Source organism: Aedes aegypti, chromosome 2, assembly GCF_002204515.2.
Source record: "Aedes aegypti strain LVP_AGWG chromosome 2, AaegL5.0 Primary Assembly, whole genome shotgun sequence".
Taxonomy (NCBI): domain Eukaryota; kingdom Metazoa; phylum Arthropoda; class Insecta; order Diptera; family Culicidae; genus Aedes; species Aedes aegypti.
In genome coordinates, this window is record NC_035108.1 from 83,825,567 (window position 1) to 83,842,744 (window position 17,178).

General features: G+C 37.4%; 2 long non-coding RNA genes across 2 annotated transcripts; one reads left to right on the forward strand and one right to left on the reverse strand.

Moving 5' to 3' along the window:
- Positions 1-323: 323 nt before the first annotated feature.
- LOC110675706 lies at positions 324-15,281 on the reverse strand. The gene is made up of 3 exons (XR_002499731.1): positions 15,091-15,281; positions 625-671; positions 324-551 (listed from the first exon to the last, which is right to left on the reverse strand). It is a non-coding gene; the product is annotated as an uncharacterized LOC110675706 (long non-coding RNA).
- Positions 15,282-15,409: 128 nt separating this feature from the next.
- On the forward strand, positions 15,410-15,853 carry LOC5568316. The gene is made up of 2 exons (XR_002499730.1): positions 15,410-15,592; positions 15,671-15,853. It is a non-coding gene; the product is annotated as an uncharacterized LOC5568316 (long non-coding RNA).
- The last annotated feature ends 1,325 nt before the right edge of the window (positions 15,854-17,178 follow it).

Here is a 17,178-nt window from a genome sequence, read left to right on the forward strand (position 1 = left end):
ATTGGAAAAAATCAAGTTATGTTAGATGTTAAATAACTGAGATGTAGTTTACCAAAGTTGACCATTTTGTATGGAAATCGAAAAAATGCAAATATTTTGTCCAATACTATACAACTAATACAGCTGAAGGTTTCGGGTTTTGCTATCTATGCTTGAAATGCTAAATTATCCGTCATCGCAATCATCGTCATCACCAAAACTTAAAAGTTGTTTTTTTTTCAAATCAAAAAAGTTAACGTTTGAGGGTTGGGGAATAGAATACAGTGAACACATTATCATGTACATTTTATTGATTTTGAAAACTTAAAAACCAATTATGTGTTTTATTTTACAAAATTCTTTGCTATATTCTAAGTGTGATACATTCTTCTATTCATTGCCTTCATTGGATCGGTTATTACATATCTAATTTACAATTTCATTTTATCGAGTAATACCTGTAGTTTGTCACAGAATGTTTGTTCCCGGAGGAGCAAGAATATATTAATGAGGCATCCAACGATGACGCGGTGCATTTTGCTGCGGCATTCGTAATTACGTTGTATCTGCTCCTGCGGGATAAAGACTCAGGTTTGAAAGATTCAACAAAAACGCCCTTGAAAGTATTCCTTAAATGATACTAACCTGCAACCACTGACAAACAGACGTTACATCATAAACGATTTCTATCTCTGGTTGTGAGTTATGAAATGGTCATTTAAAGAGAGATTGATAGATATTTTATTAGTTTTATGTCGGTTTCTATAAAAACAAGTTGAGATTATCAATAAATGTAAATGTAAAAATGTTATGAATTGAAATTAAATTTGTTCAGTTAAATATTCCTTGTAGGAATCGTTTTGGTCCCGTGTCCTTAGAATATAGCTGAGACTCCCCATATTCAAATAAGGTTCCGCTCATTATCCTCAATACTCCTAATTAATCTCAATAAAAATGTTCAAATTTCGTTGAAATCTCGCTATGAATGTTTATGGTTCCGTTAGCAATTTCATAATTATCCTATGAGGTTTTATTAAAATTACAATATTAGAAGTGCATGAGTCTACACAGCTAATTTTCTTCCACATCGGGTGAAAGAATAGGACAGTAAAACCTTCCAGCTGACCCCATTTCGAATAAACCGAGCTGTACACCAAGTTCAAACGTTTTCACTTGTTCCCCATAATCTCTTTTATTGCCCAATATGACCAAATATTTATCCATGAATGCCAATGAGATCGCACTGGAATTGTTTTGCACGTGTTGTGCGCGAAAAGTGGCATAATTTATACTATGCTGCCACTGCGTATTAAATTTTATTCTCGTTAGTTTAATTGCAATGATGGTAGGCTGCGTTAATTGAGTGAAAACATTTTGTTAGAGAAACAACGTGTCATTAAGAATGACAAATTCAAGCTTCACCTGAAATCGTCGGTTATCTGAATTGTTTTATTGATTTTTGTTGAATATTATTTTCGTGAATGAATTGCTTTTTGGTTGACAAGTACATTGTCTATAAATTTGTACTACTTTGTAAACTGTGTTTTAATTTGTTGATCATTGATAACTATTTATGGGCTTGTCTTTTACCTCTGCCGATTCTATAAGTAATGTAAGGCGAAACGGTCACTTCGGTAACATGACTGTTGCTGGCTGATTGAGCCCACCTTCTCTATAGAATAGGCCTATTTGACTGCGCTGCATGTTTTCAATTATCATTATCACTGTATCTGTATGCTTCTCGATATGCCATCAGAAAAGATAAATGAAGTTTGTTTCTTCAAATTGAGAATCTTGTCGATGTGCAAGATAAGATATGCAATAATAAGAAATTGGTGTCGCTGTACCTAGCCATAGAACACAAATTTGCAACATACCGAATCGTAGTCTAGAGGTCTAGACTAAGGAAACACTATTGGCAACTAGCAGAGGCGCGTTCTTGTTCGAAACCATGGGTAGGTCAAACGTTGGCAAATATTTTGTGCATGTAGGATTCCACAGAAATAAAACAAACAAATAACCTTTTGAACAAAAGCACTCCTTTTTATTCCTTTTTCTTCACTCACTTTCACTTTCAATGGATCATTAAAATAACCAAAACGGTCGCTATGGAAAGCATAGATAGCGCCACCGTAGCCTTGTGTGTTTGACAGAACAGCAATGCTGTCACAATGTTAAATCCCATATAAGCCATTTTATGAGACGTTTCGAATAGGCCTTTTCATGTGACAGGTCCGTCTATGCATTTGTTTACATCGATGGAGGACCGGTGCTAACACGGGCCTGTCATTTTCATATAAGAACTGTCAAAGAGCTTCCAGATCAGCTGATTTAAAACGTCATGTGAAAAGGCCTATCATATGGTTTCCGTTTGTTTACCAGCTTTGAAAGTTTCTGGCGGGCCGATTTGTTTACGTTTCTTCTAGCGCTACATTTGGAAGGAGCATATTCAATAATGGCGCTGGTGGCAATGCAACAAAGTTTTTAATGTTCGCATGTAAAATTTAAATCAGTAGGCAGGGAAGATATTTTTCATCTTCGTTACCTGTAATACATGTAAACCGGGTAGAAAAATGCGCTGAAAGAGACGGGGAAGTCATCGGCAACAAAAATGTGACCAGCGCCATTCAGATATCATGCTAGTTTTTTGAACAACAACAATGAGCGGCCCGCCAGAAAACGTCATTCGAACGTCTCGTAAAATAGCTTATACAGTGGCGCCTTTGTTTTGATGCGGCGAGCACTTGCAAAAACTACATTCAATGATTCAATTCACATGTCTTCCCTCAACAACATCCTTCTCAAAACTGACACAATTGTGTAGCCTACCCGTTCACCAGCGCATCTTTTGTCTCTTCGTTCATTCACAACAATCGTTCCGTCCCTCTTTTTCTGACATCTACCCACGCGTTCATGGAAGCTCAACCGGTGCTGATGTGCTGGATCGTCTTTTGCAGAATCCTTCTCATCAAACTTATACTCTAATAAATTTTCACCTAGATTCAATAAAACTGATTTTATTTATTTTTATATTTATTTATTCTTCCTACAAAAGGAAATCTAATTCTTGAGCGGATTGTTCAATATGAGAGATGATGTTCGACCCAGATGGATGAGATTGAAGGGAAATTCAATTCTTGAGCGAATAAGTGCGTCTGAAAGATGACGTTTGGTCCGAGTGGATCCGATTGAAATAAATCCAATTCTTGAGCGAATTGTTCAATATGAGAGATGACGTTTGATCCGGATTGAAGAGAAATCCAATTCTTGAGCGAATTGTTTCATATGAGAGATGACGTTCGATCCGGATGGATCAGATTGAAGAGAAATCCAATTCTTGAGCGAATTGTTCAATATGAGAGATGACGTTTGATCCGAGTAGATCTGATAGATGACGTTCGATCCGAGTGGATCCGATTGAAGGGAATCTAATTCTTGAGCGGATTGTTAAATATGAGAGATGATGTTCGACCCAGATGGATCAGATTGAAGGGAAATTCAATTCTTGAGCGAATAAGTGCGTCTGATAGATGACGTTTGGTCCGAGTGGATCCGATTGAAATAAATCCAATTCTTGAGCGAATTGTTCAATATGAGAGATGACGTTTGATCCGGATTGAAGAGAAATCCAATTCTTGAGCGAATTGGTGCGTCTGAGAGATGACGTTTGATCCGAGTGGATCTGATAGATGACGTTCGATCCGGATGGATCAGATTGAAGGAAATCCTATTCTTGAGCGAATTGTTCAATATGAGAGATGACGTTCGATCCGGATGGATTAGATTGAAAGGAAATCCAATTCTTGAGCGGTTTGGTGCACCTGAGAGATGACGTTTGATACGAATGGATCCGATTAAAGGTGTAGGAAGAATAAATAAATATAAAAATAATATTTCCTTATAACTCAGTTGAATATAATATATTTTATTATATATATGCATCCCTTTACCCACATTATTCTAATTCAATGAACTACTGCTTCGAAATGACCAATCTGCTCAAGATACAAATTTCCTTCAATCTGATCCAGACGGACCAAACGTCATCTATCAGACGCACCAATTCCTTTACCAAGACCTTTAATCGGATCCACTCGGATCAAACGTCATCTCTCATATTCAACAATTCGCTCAAGAATAGGATTTCCCTTCAATCATATCTCATATTCAACAATCCGCTCAAGAATTAGATATCCCTTCAATCGGATCCACTCGAATCGAACGTCATCTCTCATATTCAACAATTCGTTCAAGAATTGGATTTCCTTCAATCAGATCCACTTGGATTAAACGACATCTCTCAGACCCACCAATTCGTACAACAATTGGATTTCTTTCAATCTGATCCACCAGGATCGAACGTCATCTCTCAGACGCATCAATTTGCTCAAGAATTGGATTTCCTTTCAAACTGATCCATTCGGATTGAACGTCATCTCTCATATTGAACAATTCGCTCAAGAATTGGATTTCCTTCAATCTGATCCATCCGGATCGAACGTCATCTCTCATATTCAACAATTCGCTCAAGAATTGGATTTCCTTCAATCGGATCCACTCGGGCCAAACGTCATCTATCTGACGCACCAATTCGTGAAGCTAAGAATTTTTTTTATCATGGACTGTAAATTGAAAGTTACTATTTTTGACGGGCTCAAGCGCAAAGGGATACAAGTTATATTTTGATCGGTTTTAAGTTGAAGACATAGTACTCTTTCCAAGCGTTCTAACGAAATTTTTAGGTGATTTTCGGGTCAACAGAAAAACTAATATAATTCTTACAAGACACCAGTTTTTTTTTGACTACCATACTAGGTATTTGTATAGAATGAAAAATTTATGAAAAAACTACAATGTGGATTTTCTAGTTTTGACAACCCGCTCATTTTAATGCCAGTCGATATCACAAGATTAAGAAAGCTTTTTGTCTTAAAAAGACTGGTAGCGACTGAGAACCTTAAAAATAGGGAATTGAAGACCTCTTGCCAGAAAGCATAAGGTGCACCGGGGCAAGTTGAAACGGCTGGGGTAAGATTAAATGGTCATATCATATCATATCATATCATAGTGAAATTTTATAATAGGGAAAAATATTTACAACAACATTAAGTTCACAGATGGAACAAATTTTTGGGGAAGAAGAATCTGCACATATTTATTGGCATCATATTCCTAACTTCGCATTTCAGCTTGCCTCACCCGTTTTAACTTGCCCCGGTGTACCTTAAACCAAAAAAAACTAAAAGGAATCAAAACGAGGCCCAAAAGAGACCAAACACGATCCACGAAAACAAAGCGAAACCTAATATGAGCCAGGGGATAATAGTTCGATTCTTCATAGCATCAGAGCAGACATTTCTCTAAGATCTAAGACTTTATTTTCTGAATTCCTTAAGACATTACGACACGAATAACTGTATGAGTTTATTCATGATTTTCACTAGGAATTTCATCGGAATTCAGATATTTACCAAAATGTTCAGAATTTTTGAAGGAGTTCTTTAGTAATCATTTCCCAAGAAATTTCTCCACGAATTCAACCTTGATTTCCCCAAAGAGGACCACAGAAATGTAATTTCTCCGAAGATTATTTCAGAAATCATCTGAATTCCTTCAAAAATTGTTTGTGTCATTTTTCAAGAATGTACTAACTTCTCCAAGATTGTATTCAGTGATCCATCCATACATGTTCTTAAATTCAATTAACCCTTTCTCCAGACATTTCTAGAGATTTACTTTAAAATTATCTTTCAGGATTTATATAAGATTTCAACTAGAAATTGCTTCAAAGATAGCTTCAGTATTTGCTCCAGGGGGCCTTCCTTACCCGAGTGTTTAGTGTCCGCGGCTACAAAGCAAAGCCATGCTGAAGGTGTCTGGGTTCGAATTCCGATCGGTCCAAGATCTTTTCGAAATGGAAATTTTCTTGACTTCCCTGGACATAGAGTGCGATCGTACCTGCCACACGATATACGATTGTGAAAATGGCAACTTTGGCAAAGAAAGCTCTCAGTTAATAGCTGTGGAAGTGCTCATAAGAACACTAAGCTGAGAAGCAGGCTCTGTCCCAGTGAGGACGTAATGCCAAGAAGAAGAAGATTTGCTCCAGAGATTCCTTCTAAGATTTCTACAGAAATTCCTCTAGTAATTTTTTGAGATTTTCTCAAGTAAGTCTTGAAAGTGTTTTTTTAGGAATTCATCTATGAAACGTCGAGGACATTTTTCTGAAAAATAAATCCGTGAGGTGGTTTTAATGAAAATCCTAAATTATCCTCTGATAAAACTGGGGGCCAGATAGCCGTAGCGGTAAACGCGCAGCTATTCAGCATGACCATGCTGAGGGTCATGGGTTCGAATCCCACTGGTCGAGGATCTTTTCGTAAAGGAAATTTTCTCGATTCCCAGGGCATAGAGTATCATCGTACCTGCCACACGATATACACATGCAAAAATGGTCAACCGGCAAAGAAAGCTCTCAGTTAATAACTGTGGAAGTGCTCATAAGAACACTAATCTGAGAAGCAGGCTTTGTCCCAGTTGGGACGTAACGCCAGAAAGAAGAAGAAGAAAACTTGGGCATGTTTTAAAATCACTCTTAATAAAAAGGATCTCTGAAATAACTCCTGGACTCTTGTAGATGTTTTAAGAGATTTCCTAGATAATTGTCAAAGATAATCGAAAAAAATCTAACAAATCCCGCATTTGTTTCGCAAGATTTTCTAAACAAATTTCTCGAAAATATTATGCAGAATCTCTATAGAAATGTGTATATGAATGCTCGGAGGAATTATTGGAAAAAATACTGTAGTATAAACTGGTTTGGAAACCTAAATAAACTTTTGAAGATTGCATGGGATTTTTTTGAGAAACTTTTTAAGAAACCTACACTTTTTTATATTAAACTTTGGGAGGGATTATTAGAGTATGTTTAAAACTACAAATGAACTTTAACACTTCACTTTTTGCAAAAAAAATATAAAATACTAAAATCACTAAGGTGAGCAAATACGAAATAGGCCTATCTGTCAAGATAAGCAACACATATTAGAGTTTAAAGGTATTTGCTCACCTTAGTGATTTTAGTATTTTATTTTTTTTTGCAAAAAGTGAAGTGTTAAACTTCATTTGTAGTTTTTTAAGAAACGTATGGGAAAACTGTAGAACTAATATTTGGATAAAATGCTGGAACAAATCCTAAAAAAAATATTGTTTGAAGAACCCCTCAAGGAATTTTGGATTCCTGGGAGGAAACGTGAATTTATTTTTAAAGAATCCACATGGAATTCTTGTAGGGTTGCTTGAAAAAAACCCTGAGCTATGTTTTTTTTTCAAACACTTTGCAATAATACTTTGGATTTCCTCGGTAGAAATTCTGTAGACATTTTTTAAAGATCTCCTAGAGTAACAACTGAAGAGTTTGGTTGGAAATAAAATCAAGGTAGTTCCTGACGAAATTACTGCAAGTAGTAGCTTTGGAGTTCTTAAGATTTCCTAAAGTAAATTCTGAAAAATATTTCTGAGCATCCTTTGAAAAATCGCTGGAAGAATTTCTGGGAGAAGTAGTAGAGAAATCTCTTAGAGATTTTCTGGAGAGATCCTTGTAAGAGTAGAAGTATTCTAAAGAAAATCACTACGATAATTCCTAAAGCTTTTCCTCAGGAAGTTCGAGACTCAATTTTTGAAAAGTCTGTTGAACCCGTTTTAGTCTCTGAAGACTAAAGCCTGCTTAATTTTGCATTAGGATGCAATGCAAGAGAATAAGATAAAAAGAGACTTTGGAGATTATTTTGGTTAAAAAACATATTTGGAAGGCCTCAAAAAAACTTTAAAAATTTCCTCCAGGATATCAAGAATTACTTTTTTCCAAGAATTCCTTCGGGGATTCTACCCCATTACCCCGAATCCCATTACCCCGAACAGTGGCGTAGCTAGGGTTTTCGGGGTCCGGTGCGGAGTAAGATTTGGGGGCCCCTAAAATAGAGGTGTTTGTCTTAAATCATTATGATGTATAGTAAAAGAATGAGGCTTGTGTCCGTATATTGATTTACTCGTTTAGTGGGTACAATGGCAATCGATTAAGTGATATGTCCATAGGGACCAATACGCCAGCTTAAAAAAAGCAAACAATTATATAATGACAAATTGTTTTCTTGATAATGGAACTCTATAATTTTGTTCAGCTCCATAATAATGCTCGTTGGGTTGAAAATGTCCTTCTTATTTATATAAATGGCTGGTTTTTCATTGAAATAACTGAGTTTGATATTATAATGTTACTCCATCGATAAAATGCAGTTACTATTCCTAGTTTAAATTATTGTGCAAATTATTTTTACCAGAGAAGATACATTTGAGGATCAATAAAAATGAAAAAAAAAAATCAAGTTTACAAAATTACGCCCGTTAGGTAACAACAAAAAATTTTACCATGACTTCCTTCAAAATTCGATAAATAAAAAACTAAGAAAAGTTATTGCCATGAGGCAAGATTTTCAAATCTAAGTTCACTGAATAATAGAATAATATTTTGTCAGAATGCTCGAAATTAATTTTAACAATTTTTGGGAGTGGTAAACATAGAAACTTCGGCAGGATTATAAAAAAAACAGACATGATTTTCACGAAATCTTAGGCAGAATTTGCCATGAGTTCTGGATGAGAGCTTCGCGAATAACATGGGCAGGATCCTCACAGAATCTTTAACAGCATTTCATAGACTTCTAGCAGGAATTTTTTTGCCAATGTTAGAATGGAATTTTGGACAGCATTTTCAAATATTTCAAAATAGATTTTCGAAATGAATATTGGGCGAATTTCTGAAGGAATTAATGGCAAAATTCTTTTTAAAATTCCGGGTCTTGAGTCTCACAGAATCCTAAGCAGAATTTAGAATCCGTATATAATTCATATAAAATCTTCGGTATTATTATCAAAGGGTCCAAAATTTCTGAGCTAGACTCTTCAACATATAATGTGCAAGATCATAATATGATTTCTTAAAGGATTCTCTCAATATCCATCAGCATTCACAGTATCAGACATATAAAATGCACCAAAGCCGTTTTCCCATACAAAATGGCCAACTTCAGGTTGCTATATCTCCGCCGTTTCTTAACCGATTCTTTTCATTTTTTCTGTGTCAACTTACAAATTTCCTCAAATTTCGAAAACTATTGTAAACATTGTGTGAAAACCATTAATTAAAAACATACAGATAGGTTGAATTTTGACATAAAAAATGCACCAAGACACAAAGTGATGTAGCAGAAAAACTAGGTTTGATAGCATATTGGTGTCTTCAGCGCATTTGTTCATTGAGTGATAAGAACCAAATGCGCTGAAGACACCGAAAGGATAGGACACATAGTTTGTCTGATATATCACTTTTCGTGTTGGTGCATTTTTTATGTCAAAATTCAACCTATCTGTAACTTTTAAACCAATAGCTTTCACAAAACTTTTTCAATACTTATCAAAAATAGAGATAATTTGTAGTTCGTCACAGAAAAAAATGATAAGAAACAGTTGAGAAACGGCGGAGATATAGCTCTCTGAAGTAGACCATTTTGTATGGGAAAACGACTTTGGTGCATTTTATATGTCCGATACTGTATCTGTTTTTTCCTTTTCCACAAAATAAATTTGCTTAATTTACTGACATTCGTCAAATTTCATGCGAATATTTGAGCATTTCAAAAATGAATAACCTCACAAAATTATTACTGCGATTTGACCCGTGATTCAAAAAGGTTGACCTGATATAAACTGTTGCTGTATAAGTTAATTGCAGATTCTTAGGAGAGATTCCTGGAAAGATTCATGAAAGTTGAATTATTCTAAAGTAGTCCTCAAAAATAATAGTTACTATATAAATCAAATAAGGTATTTCGGAAGAATTACAAATGCATCCTGGATGCATCTCGTTCACATTCCGAAGCATATTTCATAGTTCAGTGATAACAACCCACCATTCAATAAGATGTGGCAAATCTATTGAAGAAAAACTTTGACGATAAATTAGTTTCTGCACATTTTCTTCCAAACCTTTTTGAATAGTTCTCAATTAAGTATTCTCCATGTTTACCAGTAGATCTCAGACAGCTCTCTTAGACATGGATTATGACATATGTATTTACATCACGTTACTCTATTGATTTGAATATTTGGTTGAACCTTCAGCTTTCTCGTTTCAATGTCAGACAATTTAGCGATAAATTCTTAAATAATTGAGGGCTTCTTTAAGAATTTATCGCTAAATTGTCTGACATAGAAACAAGAAAGCTGAAGGTTCAACAAGACAACTCGCATATGTTTCAAATCTTGTTGGAATCATTGCAGGTACTAGACACCACATAAATTAATAAGTGAACATGAGTAATATGAGTAAGATTTTTGGTGCCCAGGAATTCATTTGGAATTCATTTGGAAATTGCACGTGGAATTTCTTCGGGAATTTTCCTCCAGAAATTCCTTAGGAGATTTACTCGAGGAATTGGTCCGAGAATTTCCTCCAGGAATTCCTCCGGGAACTTCAAGGATTCCTCCGGGGATATCAAGAACTCTTTTTTTTCATGAATTCCTTCGGGGATTTTCTCCAGACATTATTCTGGGGCTTTCCTCCAGGAATTCCTCTCCGTGGATTACCTCCTAAATATCTTCCGGGAATTTGCTCCCTTTGAGAATTTCTCCCGAGAAATCCTGCGGGAATGTCGTCCAGGAATTCCTCTGGGGATTTTGTCCAGATATTCTTTCGGGGATTTCTTCTAGGGATTTCGTCGAAAAATTCCTCCGGGGATTTCGTCTAGGAATTCTCCCGGGAATTTTTTCAGAGAATTCATCCAGGACTTTATTTGGAAATTGCTCGTGGAATTCCTCCATGAAGTGGTTCGAGAATTTCCTCCTGGAATTCCTCCGGGGTATCAAGAACTTCTATTTTTCTTAGAATTCCTTCGGGGATTTCAATGGTTCATCCGGAGATATCCCCCAAGAACTCCTCCGGGGATTTTCTCTAGAAATTATTCCGGGGCTTTTCTCCAGGAATTCCTCCATAAATTGCTCCGTAGGTTACCTCCAAAAATTCTTCAGGGGATTTGCTCCCTTTGCTTCGAATGTTCTTTTTAGTTTCTCTTCTCCAGGAATTGCTTTGGATATTCTCTAGGATTTGGTCAAGAGTTCCTACAGGAATTCTTTTAGAGTTTCTCCTGGAATTCCTTCGAAGCGTCGCCGGTAATTCCTTCTGAGTTGCTCTAGAGATCCGGAGTTCTTTTAGAAATTCTTTTGGATTCTATCCAGCATACCCTTTGAAGTTCCTCCAAAGCTTCAGAAGGAACTTCGGAGAAATTGCTGAAGGAACTCCGGAAGAATTGCTGGAGGACCTACAAAGGAATTCTGGATAAAATTCTGGAAAAATTAAGGAGGGAATTCAAAGTAATTTCTGGTAGGCCTCCAAAAGAATTCCCGGATGAATTCTTGGAGAATATCTCCGGAGGAAATCGTTGATGAAAACCCTCGGCCTCAGCGGAAATCCTTGTGAAAACCCCCTGAGGAACTCTGGGGAGAAATCCCCAGATTAATTCCTGGAAAAATCCATTGAATGAATCCCCAGAAAGAATCCTGGACGAAATCCCCGGACAAATTTCTGAATGAAATCCTCTGAGGAATTTGTGTAGAAAATCCCCGGAGAAATTCGTAGAGCATAGTGTCAGAGGGATTTCTGGAGGAAACCCACGGAGGAATTCCAGGACCAATCTCCGGAAAGAGGTGCTTCTGGAGGAAATTCCCGGAACAAATCCTAAGGAAAGCCCGGAAGAATTTCTGTATGAAATCCCCGGATGAATTACTATTAGAAATCCCCTGGGGAATTCCTGGAGAAAATTCCCGGAGAAATTCCACGTGCAATTTCCAAATGAATTCCTGTATGAATTCTCTAAAAAAAAACCTCGGTAGAATTCATGGACGAAATCTTCGGAGGATTTTTTTAATGAAGGAGGAGGAGGAGGAATTCATGGACCACATCCCCGCAGCAAATCTCGGGGGGAAATCTCAAAGGGAGCAAATCTCCGGAAGATATTTTGGAGGTAATCCACGGAGAAATTTTTGGAGGAAAGCCCCAGAATAATTTCCGGAGAAAATCTCCGGAGGAGTTCTTTCTCCGGGAGAATCATTGAAATTGAATGCCAGTTCCCCGAATGCCATCACCTCGAATTCCATTACCCCGAATGTACTATTACCCCGAATTCTATCACCCCGAATGGGTCTTGGGGAGAAATTCTTGAAAATCCCGGAGGAAATCCCAGAGGAATAACTATTTGAAATTCTCGGAAAAATTTCAGAAGTTAATCCTCGGAAGAATTCTTGGGGGAACTCCCCAGAGGAATTCTATGAACAAATCTCCGGAGGCATTTCTAGATAATATCTTCGGAGGAATTCCTCGAGGAAATCTCCGGAGTAATTTCTGGAGTAAATCTCTGGAGGAATTACTATTGGAGAACTCCTGAGGGATTTCTGAAGAAAAATTGCCAGAGGAGTTTCTGGAGGATATACTCGGAGGAATTGCTGGATGATATCCCCGGAGAAATTGCTGGACGAAATCCCCAGAAGTATTTCTGATGTAAATCCTCGGAGGAATTGCTGTTTAAATACCCTTAAAAATTCCTAAAGGACATCCTGGAGGAGTTTTTGGGAGAAACCCCGGAAGAATTCTTGGAAAAAAATCTTCGGAGAAATTTCTGGAGAAAATCTACGGAGGAATACCTGGAGCAGCTCGCCAGGAGAGTTTCTGGATGAAATCCCCAGAAGAATTCCTAGGAGGAGTTGCAGGAGAAAATCCTCGGAGGTGCTTCTTGTGGAAATCCACGGGACAATTCCTGGAGGAAATCCCCGGAAGAATTTCAGGACAAAATTCCCCGAGGAATTTCTGGACAAAATCTCCGGAGTAATAGCTATTGACAAACCCCTGAGCAATTTCTGGAGAAAATTCTCGGAGGAGTTTCTGGGGATATCGCCGGAGGAATCCTTGAAATCCCCGGAGGAGTTCCTGCAGGAATTCTAGGAGAAATTCCTGCAAAAAATCTCCGGAGAAATTCCTGGTTTAAATTCCAAAATAAATTCCTAAAGGATGGAAAAATTCTCTGAAAAAAATCCCGAAAGAATTTCTGGAGAAAATCCTCAGGTGAATTTCCTAATGAACTTCTGGACGAAATCCCCAGAGTAAATCGTGGACCAAATCCCCAGAGGAATTGCTATCGGAAATCCTCTGAGGAATTCCTGTAGGAAATCTCTTGAAAAATTGCTGGTGTAAATCCCCAGAGATGTTCCTGAAAGAAATATTCGGATAAATTCTCTGAAAAAGTCTCCGAAGGAATTTCTGGAGAAAATCCTCGAAGGCATTTTCTATACGAAATCCCCGGAGGAGCTCTTGGAAAAATCTCCGGAGGAATTTCTGGACGAAATCCCCTTAATAATATTTGGAGAAAATCCACAAATTATTTTGTTAATTGAATCTTTGGAGGTATTTATTGATGAAATCTTTGGAGATGCGTCTAGAGTAAATCTCCGGAAGAATTTCTAGATGAAATCCCCGAAGGAATTGCTGTTGGGAATTCCCTTTAAAATTCCTGGAGAAAAGCTCCACCGAGACTAATTTCGGAGCTCTGTCGGATTTTTTTTTCAAGCGGATTCTGTCGAGATTCATCCAGGAATTTCTTTGCAGTTCATCCGTGTACTCCTTCAGAGTTTTTTCTTTTTTCTGGCGTTACGTCCCAACTGGGACAAAGCCTGCTTCTCAGATTAGTGTTCTTATGAGCACCTCCACAGTTATTAATTGAGAGCTTTCTTTGCCGATTGACCATTTTTGCATGTGTATATCGTGTGGCAGGTACGAAGATACTTCTATGCCCTGGGAATCGAGAAAATTTCCTTTACGAAAAGATCATCGACCAGTGGGATTCGAACCCACGACCCTCAGCATGGTCATGCTGAATAGCTGCGCGTTTACCGCTACGGCTATCTGGGCCCCTTCAGAGTTCCTTAGGAATTCTTCAGGTTTAATAAATTCTGCTGTTCAATTCACTATTTGTTTTTGTTTTTGTTGATCACATTCGAAATGGATCGAAACAAATACAACAACCGGTGCATGCGCGTGCGGTTGGTCTATTTATTTTTGACAGGTCCATTTTTGGTATAAATTTGGACCAAAAAATGGACCACCGGTGAAGTTGCCCTATCTATACAACTACAAGCTTTATAACATTGCACTAATTTGATCGAACATTGTTTGCATTACGCATGCATCTTTGCACTTATTCAATAACTGTCAAGCACTGATACACTTATTCGGCATCATAAATGTTTTGTAGCATTACTGTAATTCAACAATGTCCTTCGCATTTCGCAATGCTATTTTCTCATGCAAGGTTACATTATCTTATTAAATGCATCATTGTCGCCAATAGTGCAAGTTATCGCTTGAGTCTTTATTGAATAAGTAAAGAACGGAAGGAAATCGTAATGTAAAAATCGAAATCGTACTGCTAATGGCTTCTTCTTCTTCTTCTTGGCATTACGTCCTCACTCACGTGTGACGTGCTTCTCAGCTTAGTGTTCAAAGAGCGCTTCCACAATTATAAACCGAGAACTTTCTTTGCCAATGTTTCCATTTCCGCATTTGTATATCGTATGGCAAGAACGATGATACTCTAATTCTAATACTCTATGCCCAGGGATGTCAAGGAAATTTCCATTACGGCAAGATACTGGACCAATCGGGAAACGAACCCAGACTCCCCCAGCATGGGTCTGCTTAATAGTCGCAGACGTTTTCACTAGACTAAGGGAGGCCCTCAGAAATTTGTCTTGTAGAAATGTCGTTTCAGTAATCTGTTATTGGCGTTGCAGTCAGTGTAAATCAAAAGCTGATTCGTTTCAATTGTCCGACGTTTCGATGTATTTAACACCTTTTTCAAGGATTAGAAGAATATGAATGTTAAATACATCGAAACGTCGGACAATTGAAACGAATCAGCTTTTGATTTACACTGACTGCAACGCCAATAACAGATTACTGCCAGTTCCCTCAGTCGATAGCATTCCTCCGAAATGTCGTTTTCTTACCACTATGTCTTCCTGAACCTTGCCCTGAACACAATAGAATTACCTACGGCGTCAATCAACAACTCAACGAATGTGTTTATTACTTTGCTCAACGTGTGATGTTCTGATGTTCGCCTGTCATGCCTTTTTTCCTCTGAGGTTCGTCATCCGTGTTATCAGTCACTGCTAGCGCGGGCAAACCCATCTTCGGGCAAGAATTCGTCCAGGCAAGAATTTTCTTTCTATGTAGCACCTTAACTGATAAGGCACATGACCAGAGGTGCTTGCGAAACGATATAAGTTAATTGGTTCGAACAACAGTGCCATTAGTTTGATTAAAAATCTTCTTTTGCTCGGTTTGGTTGTACGGTTGGCTGTAGAGAAGCATTGTAAATTTTGGGAGAATTCCAGGAAAAAGCATCCAGGATGAAGTTTCTGTACTGCGTTTTGCTGCTGTTCCTGGCGATAAATGTCGGGTATTGCGCTGCCATTCCCGTAGATGCGGAGAGCAATGCCATTGGTGGTAAGATTTTTTGCATTTAGATTCCGCAAACAGGTCATACCATATGTGTGATATGTGTTCTTCACGTTGATTCTACAGATCGTTCAAACCGCATGTTCGTACAAGTGCTCAACTGCACCAGTCCCAACTGTAAGGCCCAATGTAGAGGACGAGGATACCGCACAGGGCAGTGCCAGATTGGACGATGTTTCTGCTCATATGTTTAAAAACTGTGTATTATATGTATTATTTATGATTGAATATAAGATAGTGTAGAACATAGTTTTAAATATTATTCAGGAAAAATTTCAGTTCCGGGGATTTCATTTGTATTGATCTGGTAGGAAGGGTAAGGAACTACTTGGTCATTTCATGATTCTCTTTGGCATGAGGGGTATTTCTCGGCCAAATTGTCTAAATTTTTGCAATATGAAGCCCTTTTTATTCTATTCTTTCGGGGATTTTAAAAAATTATTCTAACAATTACCATGACCCCACAGTTATGGATCAAAAAGTGTGGAGTCCAACCTATAAAATTCAATAAAACGACATGGAAAACGTAAAATTGTAATTTAAAAGCACGAGTCGAATCGTTTAAAATTGGAACTTTGGTTAGTAAACTGTTTTGAGTGTAATATTTACATAGGAATGCATAAAAAATAAAAATTGTGTCGGTTCCTGAAAACCAAATTATGGATCAATTTTCATATTATGGATCAAATTGTGACATATTACGGATCAGTGCGCAAAATGAAGAGATTTTCAACTCAATGCATTTGTATTGCATGGTATGGCGAAAGTTAACAATGTGTCATATATTACTGCAAAAAATAGCAGTGTTAGAGCTGGAAACAAGGGTAAAAGGCTCTTTTTATTGTGATACTGCAGTGTAGTAACTGAGACATGAACTGTTTTCGCTCCACACCAAGTTTTCCACCCATTTTTGTCTGCTGAAAATGAAATTCACAAACCTTGATGTTTTATGAGTTTTATCCTTAGTGCTATTGTCTGAAAATTTCGAATCCAATGCATAAAATAGCAGAAATTTACATTCTTTGGAAGTGATCCATAACCGTGGTAAACAATCATATCCTGGTCCATATTATGGATCACTAGTTAAAAGAGCTAATATTCGGTATTTTGAAAAAAAATTCAAGTAAAATGTTTTCCAAAGATGAATTCATACTAAATCGAAGCGAACGAGCATAAAACATGCTATAACATTTGCATTTTACCACCTGTGGGAGCTTATGTATGCTGACGGCACTTCTTACAGAAAACGACCATATAATAATAGCTGTGTGATACCAACTGAACATTTATCAAATACACCGTTATTTAGCGGTTGAATGTTGTGCTTAACATTACAAATGGTAGAAGACAAATAGTATAACATGCGAAAAATATGTTTTACGTCAACGTTTATGTTTTGAGCGAGTTATCCGATGATGAACGCCAAAGTGATCCGTCACTGTGGGTGATCCGTAACTGTGTGGGCATGGCACTTTATTAATTCACCTGAGATATTGTCCAAATATTTCTCTGGTATTACCTTTAAAAAGTCCTCAAAAAATCTTACGAATATCCGTTCAAAAGTTACATCAACG